An 18,725-nucleotide genomic window follows, 5' to 3' on the forward strand; every position below is an offset into this window, starting at 1 on the left:
ATATACTGGCACTCAGGAAGCAGAGGCAGACAGATCTCTATCTATGGGTTTGAGGCTAGCCTGGTCTACGTAGTGAACTCCAGTCCAGTCAGAGCTTCACGAGACCCTGTCCCAAAGCAAAACCACAAGCTGTTTCAGAAAAATAAGCACAGCACAACTGCATTGATAGGAGTAAATGTGTTAATAAAAAGATAGATACTTTAGAAAATAGATACTTGAACAGATACTTTGTTAAACAGATGTGCTTGAGTCAGTCATAAAATCTGGTGACTGAAGTGGTACTCTCATATCTCCCTTATGTAGAACAGAATGACTTGCTGCTGGTTTTAAAAGTAACTCACCAGGAAAGGACTAAAGTGTTCTGCTGAGGACTAGTAATCCCACCCTTAGGAAGTTTCCTAAGAGATGTAGGGAAGACATTCACTGCAGCACTCTACCCAGACAGTGGTGCATAACACCACCATTAGTGAAGGTCTAGTATCTAGTGAAAAAAGACAAGAGCCTAAACATACCTAAAATATATGTGAAATATATGTCTGTAGGAACAAAACACAAGGAAGAAACTATGATTCTCTTTGGGCAATGGCGTTAGATTTTCTTCTCTGCCGAGACTACTTTCCAGAAAGAAAATAATTGAAGTTTTCAAAGCAAGTTTACCAGAAATGGAGAGACTGGGATGTATCTCTTTCCTTTTGATTTTCTGAAGGAATGACAGCAGGATGCCCTGGGGGAGTGTGCAGAGCCCCGGAAGTCCTCAGTGTGTGTGTACTGCTGGCATGGGCATAGCTGTGTCAAGGACACTAATGCCCGCAGACCTACAGACACTGGCAAAGCCTTCCTGGAGTGAGGCTCAGAGGCTGGCAAAGTCTTTCTCTGCCCAAGTGATGGCCAGGGCACGTGAATACTGGCAACCACGTCCTCCTCCCAGAGGACAGCAACCTGAGACCGACTACCAAAGCTAGCTAACTCCCAGTGCCTGAGGTTCCCTGTGGTTCTTGTGGTTGCCCAGTAACTTCCCCCCATCATTCCAAGTGTCCTGTATGTCTGTCCTTGTATTTGTCCTTTCTACATAGCACCAGTCAGGTCAAATCCCAGCTGCTCTGGGTTCTGAACACAGCAGGGGAAGAAGGAAGAATGACTGGAAATTGAAAGCCAGACTCTGTTTAAGACAGTCACCAGCTCCACGGTGGGCATCTTTATATAACAAAAAGGAAACATTTTTAGTTTCTTTACAGGGATAATGCTTTGGAATCTAAGAGGAGGGGAGGGTGAAGGGGCTGGGAGAGGGAGAGGGTGAGGGAGAATACATATGTGGTTTTGTATAATTGTTTTATCTAATAACTTAATTATAATCATAAAGTTAACCAAAATAATTAGAACAATAAAGCAAACTCTCAAATGCCTATTGGATTGTCTTTTTTTTTTTAAGAAGGTAGGTCAAATCTTTCTTGCTTTTAATGGTGCCAGTGGACAGTCCAAAGCAGTGTCCCTACCAAGTCACCCTCTTGCTCCACAGACTCTGCAATGCCACTCAGGCAAAGCGCTCTACCCAAGTACTGCCCAATACTTGGCAGTGCAACAGTTTCATTATTTAGCAATATATAGATTTCTTAAACATCTACAGTGGGAAGAAAGTGCGAGCTATTCAGCAAATCTCTGAATGAAATACACCAGGGACAGAAGATATACCTCCTAAAATATCGTTTCTCAGAAAGGCCAAAAATGAGCCAACACAACTTTTGAGCTGATTATGTAACTTAACTAGAGAAGTCAGGCTTCCAAACCCACACCTGATCTGCAATATTTCTTCTGCCCCGGGACCTAGTTTGTTCGCTGCCAACTCTCAATAAAATGCAATGCAACCCTAAAATTTTTTTTCTTTTTTTCTGGAGCTGGGGACCGAATCCAGGGCCTTGCGCTTGCTAGGCAAGCGCTCTACCACTGAGCTAAATCCCCAACCCCCTAAATTTTTTAGTTAAGTATCTTTCAAAAGTATGTGTGTGGACAACCGTGATGACACAAAATCAACAAAGAAAAAATTTGCAGAATATGCTAAGGTTTGCAAAATAGGGCTGGAGGGATGGCTCAGCGGTTAAGAGCACTGACTGCTCTTCCAGAGGTCCTGAGTTCAAATCCCAGCAACCACATGGTGGCTCACAACCATCTGTAATGGGATCTGGTGCCCTCTTCTGGTGTGTCTGAAGACAGCTACAGTGTACTCGTATACATAAAATAAATGAGTAAATCTTTTAAAAAAGATGTGCAAAATAAAATGAGCAGGAAAATGAACTTCCAAGCTCAGTGAGAGAAAAGGCCGAGAAAGTGGTAGGAATGCAGCCTTTGACCGGATACTCTGAAAGACGTCCAGCTCCAGTAAACCAAGAGAGGGTCAATTCCACCAGCACAGGATGATCCCAGTGCTCTGAGAATGGGAACAGAAGGAATATGATTAATATAACTGTACTGGGAACCCATTCAGCACTGCGGAGGAGAACCAAACATCCAGAGTATGACTCAGGGACTCCACTCAGAGAAGATCTGTCATAAAACACATGATTCATAGAAAGGCTGTGCGGATGTGTCACTACCTCCCTCTGCCACGTTTGCTTTGTTGTCCTAGCTCTGTGTATAAAAATAACTCTTTCTGGCCCACTTAGAATGAGTTGTACGCAACACGCTCTTTATCTCCCAACAGACATTTCTCCAGGACATTTAACCAGAACAACTGTGTCAAAATCAAAGCGTTTGGCACTAATGCAAGGCTGTTTCACAATGTCCCAATAGGATCCTTTAAACCAATTTTTTCCTGATCCCAGATTCAACCATTCAACCCAAGCTCCTATAGCACATTAACATGTCAGATCTTTAGGCAACTTTAAATACATAAGCCTCCCATATCTCAGGGTGTTATTGTTGACCGGATGCTGAGCACACGTATAATAATACACAGGAGAAACATGTATGTGTGTATATATGTGTGCATATGTATGCATGTCTGTATGTATATCTGTGTGTATGTATATGTATGTATGTGTATATATGTGTATATATGTATATATGTATGTATATCTGTGTGTATGTATGTGTGTATATATGTGTATGTATGTATGTTGTGTGTATATGTGTGCATATGTATGCATGTATGTATGTATATCTGTGTGTATGTATATGTGTATATGTGTGCATATGTATGCATGTATGTATGTATATCTGTGTGTATGTATATGTGTATATATGTGTATGTATGTATATCTGTGTGTATGTGTGTATGTATGTTTGTATGTGTGTATGTATGTGTATATATATGTATGTATGTATATCTGTGTGTATGTATGTGTGTATGTATGTATGTGTGTTTATATGTATATATGTGTATGTATGTATATCTGTGTGTATGTATGTGTGTATATATGTGTATGTATGTGTATATATGTATATCTGTGTGTATGTATGTGTGTATGTATGTGTGTATGTATGTGTGTTTATATGTATATATGTGTATGTATGTATATCTGTGTGTATGTATGTATGTAGATATATATATCTGTGTGTGTGTGTGTCTGTGTACTAACCACAACAGGAAAATACATCTGTATTGTGAACAAGCAGCTACCACTAAGGTGCAATGTCAACAGATACACAATATATGAGAGTGAATTCTATTGATAAGTAGGTGCTAAAAGGAGGGACTCCTCAAATCGCAACTCTTCCTTCCTGCTGAGATATGGTAACCATTGCAGGTCAAACGTATGCATCCAATTTGCCAAATTATAAACAGAAAAAAAAAACTAATGTAATCAATTTACATTGAAAAACTATGTGTCGGGCATCCAATTAGAAGTTAGAAAGATGGAAATATTTCTTTGAGCACCTAAGAGTGTCCTAGAAGGGGACCGAAATTTACCACTCATACACACACATGAAATTAATTCTTACACTATCATTAAGAAAACCAGGAGCGGGTGGAGAGATGGCTCGGTGGCTAAGGACACCGGCTGCTCCACTAGAAGACCTAGGTTCCATTTCCAGCACCCACAGGCATCTTACAAGCATCTATGTAAAACTCCATCCAGGGCATCTGACACTCCTCTGGCCTCCAAGGGGACTGGCATACACATGGTACACAAATATGCACGCAGGTAAAACTCTCAGGCACATAAAATAAAATAATAGTAATGATTTTTAAAGAAAGTCTATTCTTAACAGATTAATCCTGATATTTCAGATCCACACTCCATGAAGTGATTCCATCTGTCAGATTTGTTCTAGAAAATTTTTCCTTTAACTTTACAGCTCAGTTTCAGAAAATAAAGTCATGAATGTGTGAACTTTGTCCTTACACCGAATGCTCGGGCTGAGCCAACAGAGACCATTGCTCTTGCATGAAAAGAAAATTAAAGCTAGCTCTGTGTCTCATGCAAGAGATTAATTGCACAAGCTGCCAGTGGCCTCCTGCCTTTAACAAGTCAGCGCTACATAAATAACGGCACATGTGAAAGGCCTGTAGAAACGGAGGCAGAGGCTCAAACCATCTTAACCATAATTAACTCCAAATTAGCTGAGGGAACTTTTGGAATAACTACCCGGTTATAAATCACAGTAGTGTTCTGTTCCCTGCTTATAAAGGGAACTTTCTAAGCAACCAATCAAGAAAATCGGGTCTACTGCCGCCCGAAAGAGGACGCGGTAATTAACACACAAGTAGACCCTTAACCTACCCACATTTGGAAGGTCAGAAGCCCATTATTCCAAACGCCCTCCCACTGAAATCTTGGTTGATCAAGAAACCAGCTCAGCCAGTATAGTACTGGCTTGGATCAGAAGAGCTGTAGGTTTGATCCTCAGATCACAGAAAAGTGAGACCAGCTCGAGAGATGGCCAGTCCCCCACAGGACTGATGTCAATACCCAGCACCCAATCAGAGGCTCTCGCTGTAGCTCCAGTCTTGGGAGAAACAATGTTGCCTTCTTGCCTCCTTGGGTACCAGGTATAAGTGGTGTGCAGGCAAAGCATGAATACACATAAGGTTGAAATTGCAACTGACAGGAAATGTTTAAAGAGTGGAAGGGGGGCACATGCCTGCAATTCCAGCGCCCCCCAAGGCAGGCAGGAGTCTAACAGCATTCTCAGCTGCACGGTGAGGTAAAGTGAGCGTTACCCGGGACCCTGTCTAAAAAAAATTTTTGAAAGTAGGCACTCTCTCATCCTAACATTGTTTCTGTGGAAATATTTAAAAGTAAATCTGCTATGGATTTGTCAAATGTACTGTCCCCTCCAGTAGAAGGGGAGGGCATTCAAACCTTCTAGGAACTGGTAATGACCCGTTTCTTAATCAATCAAGATCAGTGTTTCTTAACCTGTGAGTTGTGACCCCTTGGTGATTGAAAGACCCTTTAACAAGCTTCGCCTAAGACCATTGAAAACACAGATGACAATTCTTTGTTGGAACATTTATTTATTTTACATTATGTGTACACTGTCTCTCTTCTCAGACACACCAGAAGAGGGCATCAGATCCCGTTACAGATGGCTGTGAGCCACCATGTGGTTGCTGGGAATTGAACTCAGGACCTCTGGAAGAGCAGTCAGTGCTCTTAACCACTGAGCCATCTCTCCCGCCCTTATGTTACAGTTCTTAACAGTAGCAAAATTAAAGTGACAAAGTAGCAATGAAAATAATGTTGTGACTAGGGTCAACACAACATGAGGAACTGTATCAAAGGGTCGCAGCCTTAGGAAGGGTGAGAACCACTGCTCTTAATGAAAAAGAATTATCTTTGCAAATACAATATATTGTGCGTTTTTAATTTCCTATACTGTCCTATTTCACCTGCAGTTTTTGAGCAAGTTGGGCAGAGAGGAGTTTACCCACCCCCAAACCAACTACAAAGCCCAAAGCCCCTTTTCCTGTATGGGAGGATCCTCCTACTTGTGGTCTGAGTAAGGGTCCCTCCCTATAAAAACCCAGCTTCCTTCTGCCCCACAGATATGCTCGATTTTAAACAGACTGAGAGAAAACAATTCAATGCACAGCTGTATGTTAGAGCTGGGGAGGAAGATGAAGGCCTGCTAGGATTGAAGAACAGAAGGACTTACTACCAAGGGAGCGGCTCGGCAGAGATCCAGTGACTTGTCATTGGTCTTATCATTCTCCTGGCTATCTGTCTCTGTGAACATTGGTGTGTGACTCACTGCGCCAGCTACACAGGCAAAGAGCAGGCCCCAGTCCACCTTTCCCCACCCCTGTTCACAGTGACTTAGCAGTAACACAGCAGGGATGGGCCCCAGACTCAACCACACCCAAAGCATCCCTCCGGGGCCACCAGTCAAGTCTCACCCTCAGGGCTTAGTTAGTTAGGCACCGGCTCTGCTTGCCTCACAGTGACTCTTGGAGTTTCTGGTAATCACTTCCCGAGTACTTTTTGATGACCACCTCCTGATCCTCCTACCTCCAGCCTTGCACCGATGATCACAGACATGAGCCACCCCTGCTAGCTTATGCAGTGCTGGGAACTGAACCCAGAGTTCTGTGCACACCAGGCCATGAGAGTGTAGGTGACTGTGGAGGCCAAAAGAAGATGCTCAGGCCCCTAGAGCTGAGGTCACAGTTGTGAGCTGTCTGGTGTGGGTGCTGGGAACTGAACTCCGTCCTCTGACCAAGCAGTTAAGTACTCCCCAAACTGCTGAGTCAGCTCTCCAGCCCAGCACATGCTATTACTTAGGTGTAAATTCTAAACTTTCAGAGTCCTGTATTCGCTTGATTTACAATTAATTTGAGTTTTAAAGATAGTTCAACCTTCCGTACTTGGATACGGTGGGTGGCTGACAGCTAAAATCTCCACTCTGGAGGCTCAGGAAGGAAGATTAATGTCCTGTCTCAAATCAAAACACAAATACCGGGGTTGGGGATTTAGCTCAGTGGTAGAGCGCTTGCCTAGCAAGTGCAAGGCCCTGGGTTCGGTCCCCAGCTCTGAAAAAAAGAAAAAAAAAAAAATACCTCCACAAGTAAACCTCGGGGGGGGGGGGGGGAGACGCATGAAGCAAATGTACCAAATGATTGATAAGTGCTCTAGAGAGTCTGTGCAAGCATTGCGGAATGCTATTGACCAGACAGTTAGTTGCTTATCCTACGACCAAAAGATTTGCCAGGATTTCTGTACAACAATGTTCTCAACAGCTCTGTCCCCAATGGTTAAACACTAAAAATAACCCAGTGTCAATCAACAGAACCACAAATAAACTATCAGTGTTTGTGTAAAGGAATATACCACAAAAACTGTTTTTAAAAAAAAAACTGTTTCATACAATAAAAGGATGCCTGAAACTAGGCTGTGGGACGGGATGGGGAAGACTGTTGTGAAAGCACAACGTCCCCACATTCCCCAAATCTTATATCTTAAACGTGAATGTCAGATCTTTGTGTGAGCCATTCACAATAGCCTCCTTCAGATAACAACAACAAAAAAACAAAAAAACAAAATCTCTGTATCTTCACTTCTAGGCAGGTTGATAGACATCTACTCTTCTTAAGAGGGAAAATAAGCCTAAAAGAGAATCCGTGGGCAGAAGAACGAGTGGGAGAGAAAAGGCACAGCCTGTTTATCTCCTGTTCCCATCCTTTCCTGGCTGAGCTTCCCCTCGCCCTTTCCTAGAGCACCTTTCTAGCCTGCGTGCACTCTTTCCAGTAATTGGGTACTTGTCTGGCTGGCAGGAAGGAGGCGAAAGGTTCCATTTCCAATGGGAGGGAGGTGTGGAAAATGAGGGAGAGGGCAGGAGGAAGGAAGGGAAGGGGAGAGGAGGGGAGGAGAGAAGGAAGGGAAAGAGGGAGGAGGGGAAGAGGGAAGATGGGAGGAGGGAGGGGAGGAAGATGGGAGGAGGGAGGGAAGGAAGATGGGAGGAGGGAGGGAAGGAAGATGGGAGGAGGGAAGGAAGAAATAAGGGAGGAGGGAAGGAAGGAAGATGGGAGGAGGGGAAAAGGGAAGACGGGAGGAAGGAAGATGGGAGGAGGGAGGGGAGGAAGATGGGAGGAGGGAGGGGAGGAAGATGGGAGGAGGGAGGGGAGGAAGATGGGAGGAGGGAGGGGAGGAAGGGAAGAGGGAGGGGGGACTCCTCACTTCAGCTTTCACTGCTCCCAAAGGTGAATCTGCAGTGCTGCCTTCTTGCCCAAGGCTTCTCACCGCTCAGATTCAAGTCGCTATACCTTCAGGAATGGCTCCAGCCCCACCATACCTCTACCCGCCCCACTGTCTCCCATCTCCTCCTACTCCTACTCATGCCGCATCATCAGTCAAATTAGGTCAGTTCCTGAGCTCCTACCATTCCCTGGGCTCCTCCTCTCCTGCCTTTGCTCAGTCCTTCCTACCTGATAGCCTTTCCCTCAAGTCAGTAAGAATCATGGCACCAACAGACCCCCACATCAGTGTTTGCTTTGAGATTAGATGCCCCCCCCCCATTATGGGATGTGGTCTTAACCAATTACATAAGCAAGGACAAAAAAAGAGCAAGTCAGGAGGCAGAGGCAGGGGGATCTCTTATGACTCCAAGGCCAATATAGTCTACACAGGGACTTACAAGACAACCAGGACTATACAGTGAGACCCTGTCCAAAAAAAAAAAAAAGGTTGGGGGCTGGAGAGATGGCTCAGTGGTTAAGAGCACTGACTGCTCTTCCAGAGGTCCTCAGTTCAAATCCCACCAACCACATGGTGGCTCACAACCATCTGCAATGGGATCTGATGCCTTCTTCTGGTGTGTCTGAAGACAGCGACAGTGTACTCACATACATAAAATATTTTTTAAATCATATCAATTGAAATATGATTTCTAAATTTTAAGACTTAAAATTGAGCTTGATTTAAAGGAGGTAATGCATATGTGTCCGTTGCATAGAAACCTGGGCAATATATGAATTGGAAGCCTGCCAGCACCACACCCTGACACTAAGAGATCCTGTGGGCTGGGCCAACGTAAGATTGCAAGCACACACTGATTTTAGACATATGAGCTCAAGCACACATGCTGGTGTGAGTCAGCAGAAATGAGGATGTTAACTCAGTCAAGCAGATCCGTGCCGACGTCACTGCAGAGGCAGGAAGAGGAAGGGCTGTAACGAAACACTGACAGGCGCCAAGGTAGCTGAAGCCATGCCACATTCTGTCAGAGGACGTATGCTGTGACGTCTTGCAAAAGCTTTGATCTTGTGCTGTTTGCTGAGAATAGGTTTCCTATGTAAATGAGGCTGGCTTTGAACTCAGAGATCTGCCTCCCAATTACTAAGATGAAAAGCATGTACCAACACAATTCATAACTTGGATTACTTTATGTATTCAAGCAAGTAACCAGAACGGGTCTTCTTTACCTAGTCTCAACGTCTTATCTCTTAGCACCTCTCTCTCTTTCCACAACTTGGCAGTCTGAGTTCAGTCCCCTGCACCCAGGGACTTTGCCCTCTTCTGTCCTATGAGGGCACCTGCACTTATATGCACATATCCACACAGGCATAAACGAGGTTTAACATAATTGTGATGTAGGTGTGTATATGCAAGGGAGTTCAAGCGCTTGTAGAGGTCAAGTCATCAGATTCCCCTGAGGCCAGAAGTGCCAGATGTGGGTGCTAAGAACCAAACAGAACTTCTTTGAAAGCAGAAAGCAATACACACTCTTGAGAAGTGAGCCATCAACCCAGCCTGGATTCTTCTTTTAAAATACAAAGAGTTTCATTATTAAACAAAGTTCATAATTCTCAACTGTCTAATTCTAACTTGGTCTGGTTTTCCAATCATTTTAACCAATAAGGAGAGTTCCCTTACATACAATTTAATGATTTGATTTTGATTTAAGCCAACCTTTCATCCTGAAGAAAAAAGTAAAGTTTCTAACAGTTGAACAAGTAATCCCTGCCCACTAGTGACTAAGCCCCACCCACTCTAAGACTGAACCCCACCCACTCTAAGACTGAACCCCACCCACTCTAAGACTAAGTCCCACTAAGCTCTGCCCACTAGTGATTCCTCCTTTTCTCCTGGATTTGATAAATAGCCATCTCAGATCCTACTCATTTCTGTTTTGCTGTGTGTGTGTGTGTGTGTGTGTGTGTGTGTGTGTGTGTGTGTGTGTGTGCGCGCGCGCACACGTGCGCATGTCTGCGTGTGCATGTGTTCTCTCCCCTTTACTGCTGCCTTGGGATGAGGTCTTTTGAACTGGAAGCTCCCCATTTCTGATGGGCTCACTAGTTAGTAAGATCTCAGAATCTGCCTCTCTCTCTTCCCTCCCAGCCCAGGTGCTGGGGTCGCAGGCAGGAGCAGCCACTCACAGGTTAAACCACCACGCCACAGATGCCTCCTTATACCCATCTACACAAGCTGACTGTTTGCCTTCCTTCTGCAAACTAGTACATGGACGATTATTTCCCTAGTTTAAAAATCTCCTCGCCCTAATTCTGACTCATTTCCACAAGGCAGGTTCAGAATCGATTTGTCCACCCGAAATGATGTCATCTCACGAAATACTCAAGAACTATCTTCCTCAAATTAATTGCATGTATGCATTTCTGGAATTCAATGACACATTACCTGGTTCTCATTAATACTTAGGTACTGGTAAACACCACCCCAGGTTGAACCTGAGTAATGTAAACACACACACGCCCAACAGCACCACAGTACAGGCTAAGATTACTAGGTATGTGGAGGCAGAGACGTAGTAGCAATGCTTCTCAGTGAGGGATGGCTCGAGCAGCCTATTGTGTGTCTGGAGGCTCTGGAGGCTGAAGCAGCTGGCATTGCAAGTCATCTGCATCTTTCTAGGTTCTAGCTTTGCCTGGTTTTTCACCGGTAGCTATTTTTCTTCCTCTGACATTTTGTAGCAAACCTTTCTCTAGTATGTAACCAAGTGTCATGGCTAGAGCATCAGGAAATCGGTAAACTCAGGAGTTGGGAGGTCAAGAGACTAGAGTGCCTGCCCCGATGCTAGCCTAACATTCCAGCTGAGCCAGCCCCATCACCTGGCCAAGGCAATCACAGCTAGGAAGGCAGGCTCATCTCAAAGCATGATAAAGAGATAGATGGGGTAATTCTCCCCTTCATGAGATCCTATCTTTTCCTTCCCTGAAGTCCAACCCCCACAGACCAGGCAGCCATGAGCTGCTTCTGAGTCCTGACTCAGAAAGGAACAACTTTTCCTCCTCCTTCTCCTCCTCCTCCCCCTCACCCCCTCCTCCCCCCTCCTCCTCTTCCTCTTCTTCTCCTCCTTTTTTCCTTTCCTCCTTTCCTTCTTCATCCTCCTCCTCCTCCTTCTTTCCCCCTCCTCCTCCTTCCTCTTCCTCCTCCTTCCTCTTCCTCATCCCTCCTCCTCCTCCTCTCCATCTTTCTTCCAGATGCTGACCAGAACCCAAGTATATTTTTTTTTCTGAAACGTTGTCTTCCTTACTCTTTTTATTAAGCTGCCCCTCCCTCCCATGTGTCTGCTTGTCGGACATCCATCATGGCTTGAACAGCCTGGTTATTTTCCTTTTCCCTCTCCACTCTCCTCCTCCACATAACTGCTGAGACTTACAGCTTGTTTGTCCTGTGCTCTGTGGTGTTTTTCTTTTCAACTTAAAAAAAGTTGTCATCCAGCTCCCGTTTAAATCCAATACACACACTAATAATATAAACTATTAAAGACCTCAGGGGAAAAAAACCCTTATCTCTTCTGCCAGTTAAAGGCACAGCAAAAAGAAAAAAAAAGTTTGTCTATGGAACTGAAATACCTAGTCTCTGAAATAAGAAAAATAAATTTCTATTGCTTCTAATCCATCCAAATTATCATATTTCATTATATAAGCCAAAATATACTAAAGTCATGCTAAGATGGACATATTAGAAATTTACTCTTGGGTTGGGGATTTAGCTCAGTGGTAGAGCGCTTGCCTAGCAAGCACAAGGCCCTGGGTTCGGTCCCCAGCTCTGGGAAAAAAAAATACAAAAAAAAAATAGAAATTTACTCTTTTACTGAGAACAGTGAGTAAGAAAAGTCTATTTCCATTTTAATCACTGTATGCTCTGCGAAGGATATTTATAAAATAATTAATAATGACCATAAGGTGAGCTCTCTAACCCAAATATGAGTATTACTTATGAAATGAACCCTGTGTTTTGAAGCATGAAAGGAAGGGGCGGGTCTTAGACATTGTCATCGGTTGTCAGTCAACGCCACAGCATAACAAAAAAGCATTTGGATTAGTAGGTACAATTCCAGTCTAACAGCTCATTCGATATCCTGGCTGACAGCCCACACCAAATGTGTTGTTTGATACAGTTAACTCAATTAAGCAAGAATTCCACAAGACAGAAACATCTGGAAAGTTCCCTTGCAGAATGAGCCAGCAAATCCATAAAAAAATGTTAGATTTTATGGTTTGGCATATCTGTAGTGTCCGCAACTGTAAAATGAAAAAAAAAATTTTTTTTGCTTTGTTTTTGAGAGACAGGGTCTGAGTTCTGGCTAGCCAAGAACTCGCCTTGTTGTCCAAGCTGGCCTCAACTCACCTGAGAGACCAACACTAAATGTTCTTTTTGAAACAGGACCTCTCTATGTACCTGACTGTCCTGGAATTCGCTATAGACCAAGCTGGCCTGGAACTCGGAGATCTGTCTGCCTCTTCCTCCCATGGGCTGGAATGAAGGTATGGAGTCAAATAAGATACAAAGAATTAAGAGTTGAGTCTCACAAAACCACTTCAGGTGACCACATCAATTCTGAAGCCCCGACACTTCTAAGAGGATACCAGGGATACCCAAAATCAATCCCTTCTCGGAATCAGCCCTCAGTAGGAATGACTGCAGAACCAAGATAACATCCTACCTGCCAATGCCCATTACTAGAGGGATATTTTAAAGGATACACATGTACAGCCAAATGAAGAAACTCATAGGGCAAGGTTCAGAAAGGTCTCAATCATGGGCAAGTCCATCCTCGGGAATGGGATGTGCCTCCAGGGAACTCTTTGAACCCTGTTCGTTGGGTATTTGTGGAAGCCTCATTAGATAGGCCTAATTAATTAGATCATTACTACACAGACACATACTGTAGCCATTACTGTAGCCACTCATTTTTGCAGGAGTTTGAATGAGAAATGTCCGCTATAAACGCAGGCATCTGAACAGTCAGCCCCCAGTAGGTGGCACTGTTCAGGAAATCTTATAAAGCCGCACTCTGCTGGAAGAAGCCTGTCACTGGGGCTGGGCTAAGACTTTAAAGCTTTACCCCATTCCAGTTCACTCTCTGCATCACGTTTGAGGTTCAAGACAATGCTCATTTGCCCCCAATGTTGCGTGTAGTTTTGAAAGCATCTACTGCCTTTGTCCCGGGTGGTCCACTGCCTTTGCCCAGGTCGCCGTGCTATCAGCCCCTCCTGGCTCCCTTTGTTCCACCCAGCCTAGCCCTGGTTGGGCGCAGCCAGCCCCAAGCCCACTTCCTTTTCTACCCACCTTCGCTCCAGGAGGGGTAACGTTACCAGCCCGCTCCGAGACCCTTGAATCCCCTGATAAAAGACACACACACACAGAGAGAGAGAGAGAGAGAGAGAGAGAGAGAGAGAGAGAGAGAGCGCTCTACCACCATTTAACTTGCCCACTAAGCATAATTGCTGCTCCTGTGGGCCTGCCACATGCCGCCACGCCTCCGGGCCTTGATGGATTCCTATCCTTCCGAAACAGTAAGCTCAAATAAACTCTTCTTTTTATAAGTCGTCCTAGTCATGGTTTAACTAACACAGTTCCTATCCCCTGGGGTTGGAATAAATAAAGATCATCAGCCCTACCCTGAAGCTCTGCAGGATCTCCAGCGCCGACCTTTCCACTGGTAAGGCAGAAGACACTGCATTGTCAGGGGTCCTTAAGACTGTGCACAGAGCATCAGGAAAGGGGTGGAGGTAGGCTGTAAGAGGTGGTTCTGATACTAAAGTTTAGTTCCCTAATTGATTCAATAAAGAAGGCCAGGAGCCATCTGCTGGGTGGAAGGTACACGTGGGACTTCCAGGTTGTAGAAGGAAAAGGAGCAGCAAGGAGAGGGGCTTTTCTGCCATACTTGGAAGAAAAGGAACATTGCAATCATGTAAGGCCTCAGGAGGCCTAGAGCCTTGGGCCTCCGCTGTGAGCGGGTTGCCAAAGATGTTTGGCATGGACTAAGTGGAACGAGCCACTAAGATTAGGACAGGAGAATGGCCGAGAAGCACCTAAAGAAATGTACAGCATCCTTAGTCATCAGGGAAATGCAAATCAAAACAACCCTGAGATTCCACTGCACACCAGTCAGAGTGGCTAAGATCAAAAACTCCAATGGCAACAGATGCTGGCAAGGATGTGGAGAAAGGGGAACAGTCCTCCATTGTTGGTGGGATTGCAAGCTGGTACAACCATTCTGGAAACCAGTCTGGAGGTTCCTCAGAAAATTGGGCATTGTACTACCTGAGGACCCAGCTATACCTCTCCTGGGCATATACCCAAAAGATGCCCCATCATATAACAAAGACACATGCTCCACTATGTTCATAGCAGCCTTATTTGTAATAACCAGAAGCTAGAAAGAACCCAGATTCCCTTCAACAGAGGAATGGATACAGAAAATGTGGTACATCTACACAATGGAGTACTACTCAGCTATCAAAAACAATGACTTTATGAAATTCATAGGCAAATGGATGGAACTAGAAAATATCATCCTGAGTGAGGTAACCCAATCACAGAAATACACACATGGTATGCACTCACTGATAAGTGGATATTAGTCCAAAAGCTCAAATTACCCAAGATACAATCCACATAAAGTTCAAGAAGGATGACCAAAGTGCAGATGCTTCACTCCTTTAAAGGGGGAACAAAGATATTCATAGGAAGGGACATGGAGACAAAGTTTGGAGCAGAGATTGAAGGAAAGGCCATTCGGAGCCTGCCCTACTTGGGGATCCAGCCCATATACTTACAACCACCAAACCTACACAATATTGATGAAGCCAAGAAGTGCATGCTGACAGGAGCCTGATATATCTGTCTCCTGAGAGGCTCAGCCAGAGCATGACAAATACAGAGGCAAATGATAGCAGCAAACCATTGAACTGAGAATGGGGTCCTCATAGGAGAAGTTAGAGAAAGGACTGAAGGAGCTGAAGAGGCTTGCAACCCCTTAAGAACAACAATACCAACCAACCAGAGCTCCCAGGGACTAAACCACCATGCAAAGAGTACACATGGACAGACCCATGGCTCCAGTTGCATATGTAGCAAAGGATGGCCCTGTTGGGCACCAATGGGAGGAGAAGTCATTGGTCCTGCCAAGGCAGGATGCACCCCCCCAGTGTAGAGGAATGTCAGGGCAGGGAGGCAGGAAGGGGGGGTGGTTGGGAAGGGGGAACACCCTTATAGAAGAAGGGGAGGGGGTTGGGCTGGGAAAGTGGGAAAGGCAATAACATTTAAAATGTAAATAAAAAATGTCCAATTAAAAAAAAAAAAACTAAGCATCAGGTAGTAAGATATACACATGCATCTGAAACGGAATACGAAGGGAGACGGGAGCGTAGACAGCCATCCCGGTTTAGTATGAATCCTTAGAGAGCCTGCAACATACAACAGTATCATAGAGTATAACCTCTTGGTTTAGGAACTTTGTGTTTTCTTTAGGGTTAAAGAAATTTAATTTAAAGGTTAAAAAAATGAATTAGGATACTTTGTTGCTTCTTTTAATTTGATTTTATATTTTATATCCTTCAGGGATGTGTAAATTAGGCTAGTAGCTTCACAAGTTATTAAAACCTCTCTATCTGTCTTTGCTCAGAGTAAATCTATTCTGTATATGTCATGCAAATATTTGCAATATCTGGTATCAATAAAATGTTCAATAAAAGAGAAAGAGTGATGACTAAAACAAAAAGATTAGGGCCGGAGAAACGGAGATAATAAATTGTTGCGGGCACACCTTTTCAGGTGGGAGGTATCTGGGTCCCGCAATTGTGCTTAGTAGGCGAGTTAAAAGATGACGGCTGTGTGTGTGTGTTTTATCCGGGGACTCAAGGGTCTCGGCACGTAGACTGGTGACGTGACCCCTCCCGGAGCAAAGGTGGATAGGAAAGGAAGCTGGGTTGCTGCTGGCTGCAGTTAGGGCAGGCTGCGGCTGGTCCAGAGCTAGACTGGATGGAAACAAAGGAAGCCAGGAAGGGCTGACAGCACCTCAGGCAGTAGAGGTTTTTAAAACTACACGCAACAGTGGGGTCAAGTGAGCATTTCTTGTTAAGCCACCGTGACAAAGGCAGAGGAGGAGATATTTTGAGCCACCTCAACCCAGTGGGTGAGAAGTAGGTGCTGACCAGAGGAGCAAGAAGGACAGCAGGATTCTAGCGTGTGCGTTTGGGAGGGGGTGGGTTTTGCAGGGACAGGTAGGGATTCTGTTTCAGACTGCCTTGACTTGCCGTGTGATCTGGATCAAGCTGCTTGAGTTTCCTCACAGTTTCTCCATCCAGAGAGTGGGGCTAGTAAGACTTGTCTCATATAGATAAGGTGCATCTTGTTGGGGGGGCAAAGATTTCACACGATCAGTCTGAGGGCAGCAGGCACGCAGGCGTGCGGAACCTAATGAACCAGAGACACATAAGTCTCTTATCTTCCGTGTTAAGCAAATCCTTGGCTCTAAGATGAGACCTAGACCCACACAGTGCCTTCTCATTGGGTTACGAGTTGGAGAGGCCTAACCTGACTCTACCTTTCCTTTAGGAGCATGCTTCCTTGTGAGCCAGTGTCCTCCACTAACATGCTACTCATACGGACTACCCTCTTCCACCCTTCCTTCTCCAGACTAGCCACTGGAAACTGGAAACCAAGTCCTATTAGATGCAAGATTTAGCCATGTTAATAACGCTGTATATATTAGCTGAATGCACTATTGTAAGACGGTAGCCAGCAATCCGAGCGGACACAGGAGGGACGGCACACGGTCCTGTTGGCCAGGTGGGTGCACACTACTGTTGGGCACCAGGCAGGAATTGCTGCTAGGTATCTTACAAGTAGGAGACTGTGTTGCCCACCACACACACACAAAGAAATGACCAAGTCTCCCAGTCTAAAACATCTACAGTGTGGAAGTTCACAAGCACCAAAGTCATATACTTGGCATCCACCATGGCTTGCTTTCTCTGGTTTCAATCCTAGACACCAGTAAGGCTAAAGGAAGGTGCATTTTGCAGGAGACAAACTCCTGAGGCAGGTACATAGTTTCCGTTCCTATGAGACTACCTATGTCATTTATCAAGATTCCTCATTCAAAAAGGGCCAGGGAGTTGGTGTGTCAGTGGGGAAAGGCATGTACACCCAGTCTCTGTGTGGCTGGGGACTGAGCCCAGGGCTGGCTGCATGCACTTTAAGCAAGCATTCTACCAACCAAGCCACATTCCCCAGGCCCAACTTCACACACCTTTACAGAAAAAGTTCTACCTCGCTGTCTCCTTCCTAGAAGACAGCTGTCCTGCAGGACTTATCACTTCCAATACATATATTTATCATGCTCAGTGATAAATTTTAACGTGTGTGTGTGTGTGTGTGTGTGTGTGTATGTGTGTGTGTGTGTGTTTATGTTGCTAAATATAGGGTTCTCATGTCGGGCATGGTGGCAACACCTTTTATCCCAGGCTTGTCTATGCAGTGAGTTCCAAGACAGCCAGGGCAACACAGAAAAAAATCTGTCTCAAGGAAAGAAAAAAAAAAAAAAAACCCAAGGTTTCTCACATGCTAAGCAAGCATTCTACCAGTGATGGATGGCTGATGTGGGAGGGCCCAGCCCGCCATGATGGCACCGCCTCTGGGCGAGTAAACCTGGGTTTTACAGAAGAGCAAGCAGGCAGTAGCCATCCTGACATCCTGACCACATGGAGCCTACTCTAGATTGAGAAAGGAGGGATAGAAAGAATATATGAGCCAGAGACAGGGTCTCACTGTGGATTCCTGGCTGGCCTGAAACTCACTTTGTAGCCCAGGCTGGCCTGAGACTCCAAGATCCTGCTGACTCTGCCTCCCAAGTGCTGAGATTAAATGCCTTGTGGGAGGCAGAGGCAGAGGCAGAGGCAGAGGCAGAGGCAGATGGATCTCTGTGAGTCTAAGACCTGAGTGGTCTCCCTACTAAGCTCCAGGCCAACCAGGCTACACAGTGAGACCTCATCTTAAGAAACCAGAAACCCAAAACAAAGAAACAAACAGAAGGCCACGGTGGTATCTTATTACTTCTGTGCAGAAATGGACCGGTCATCATGATAAGCAACACCTGTCCAAGAGGAAAATACTAACAAAACCAAAAAACAGGTAGACATCTGGCCATGAAAAGTAAAAAATAAAAAAACAACCATCAACACATCTCCTGCTATGGTTGAATAAGATGTCCCCCCACCAAGGACTATTTCTTATTGGCTTGGTCGTCAGCTTATAGCGTTATTGGGAGTTGGTGGAATCTTCAGGAGACAGGGCCAAATAGAAGGAAATTTGACCACAAGAGGTAAGCCCTTGGAGGAAACACTGAGATACTAGCCCCTCTCCATCTCTCCTCTCTTTGCTTCCTGTGCAACAGGAATAAGCCTCCTCCAGCTCCTGTATTACATGGTTCCACCATAATATATTGTACTACAGCTCCAATGCAATGGGCTGAGCAGCCACGATCGGACACTGTTGGGCAGAGCAAACCTTTTCCTTTAAGTTGATTATTTCAGGCCT

General features: G+C 44.9%; 1 protein-coding gene across 2 annotated transcripts in view; it reads right to left on the reverse strand.

Moving 5' to 3' along the window:
• Gpat3 (glycerol-3-phosphate acyltransferase 3) overlaps nt 1-18,725 on the reverse strand; it is a 51,599-nt gene that overhangs the window by 17,601 nt on the left and 15,273 nt on the right.

Source organism: Rattus norvegicus, chromosome 14 (genome assembly GCF_021556685.1).
Source record: "Rattus norvegicus strain SHRSP/BbbUtx chromosome 14, alternate assembly SHRSP_T2T, whole genome shotgun sequence".
Classification (NCBI taxonomy): Eukaryota; Metazoa; Chordata; class Mammalia; order Rodentia; family Muridae; genus Rattus; species Rattus norvegicus.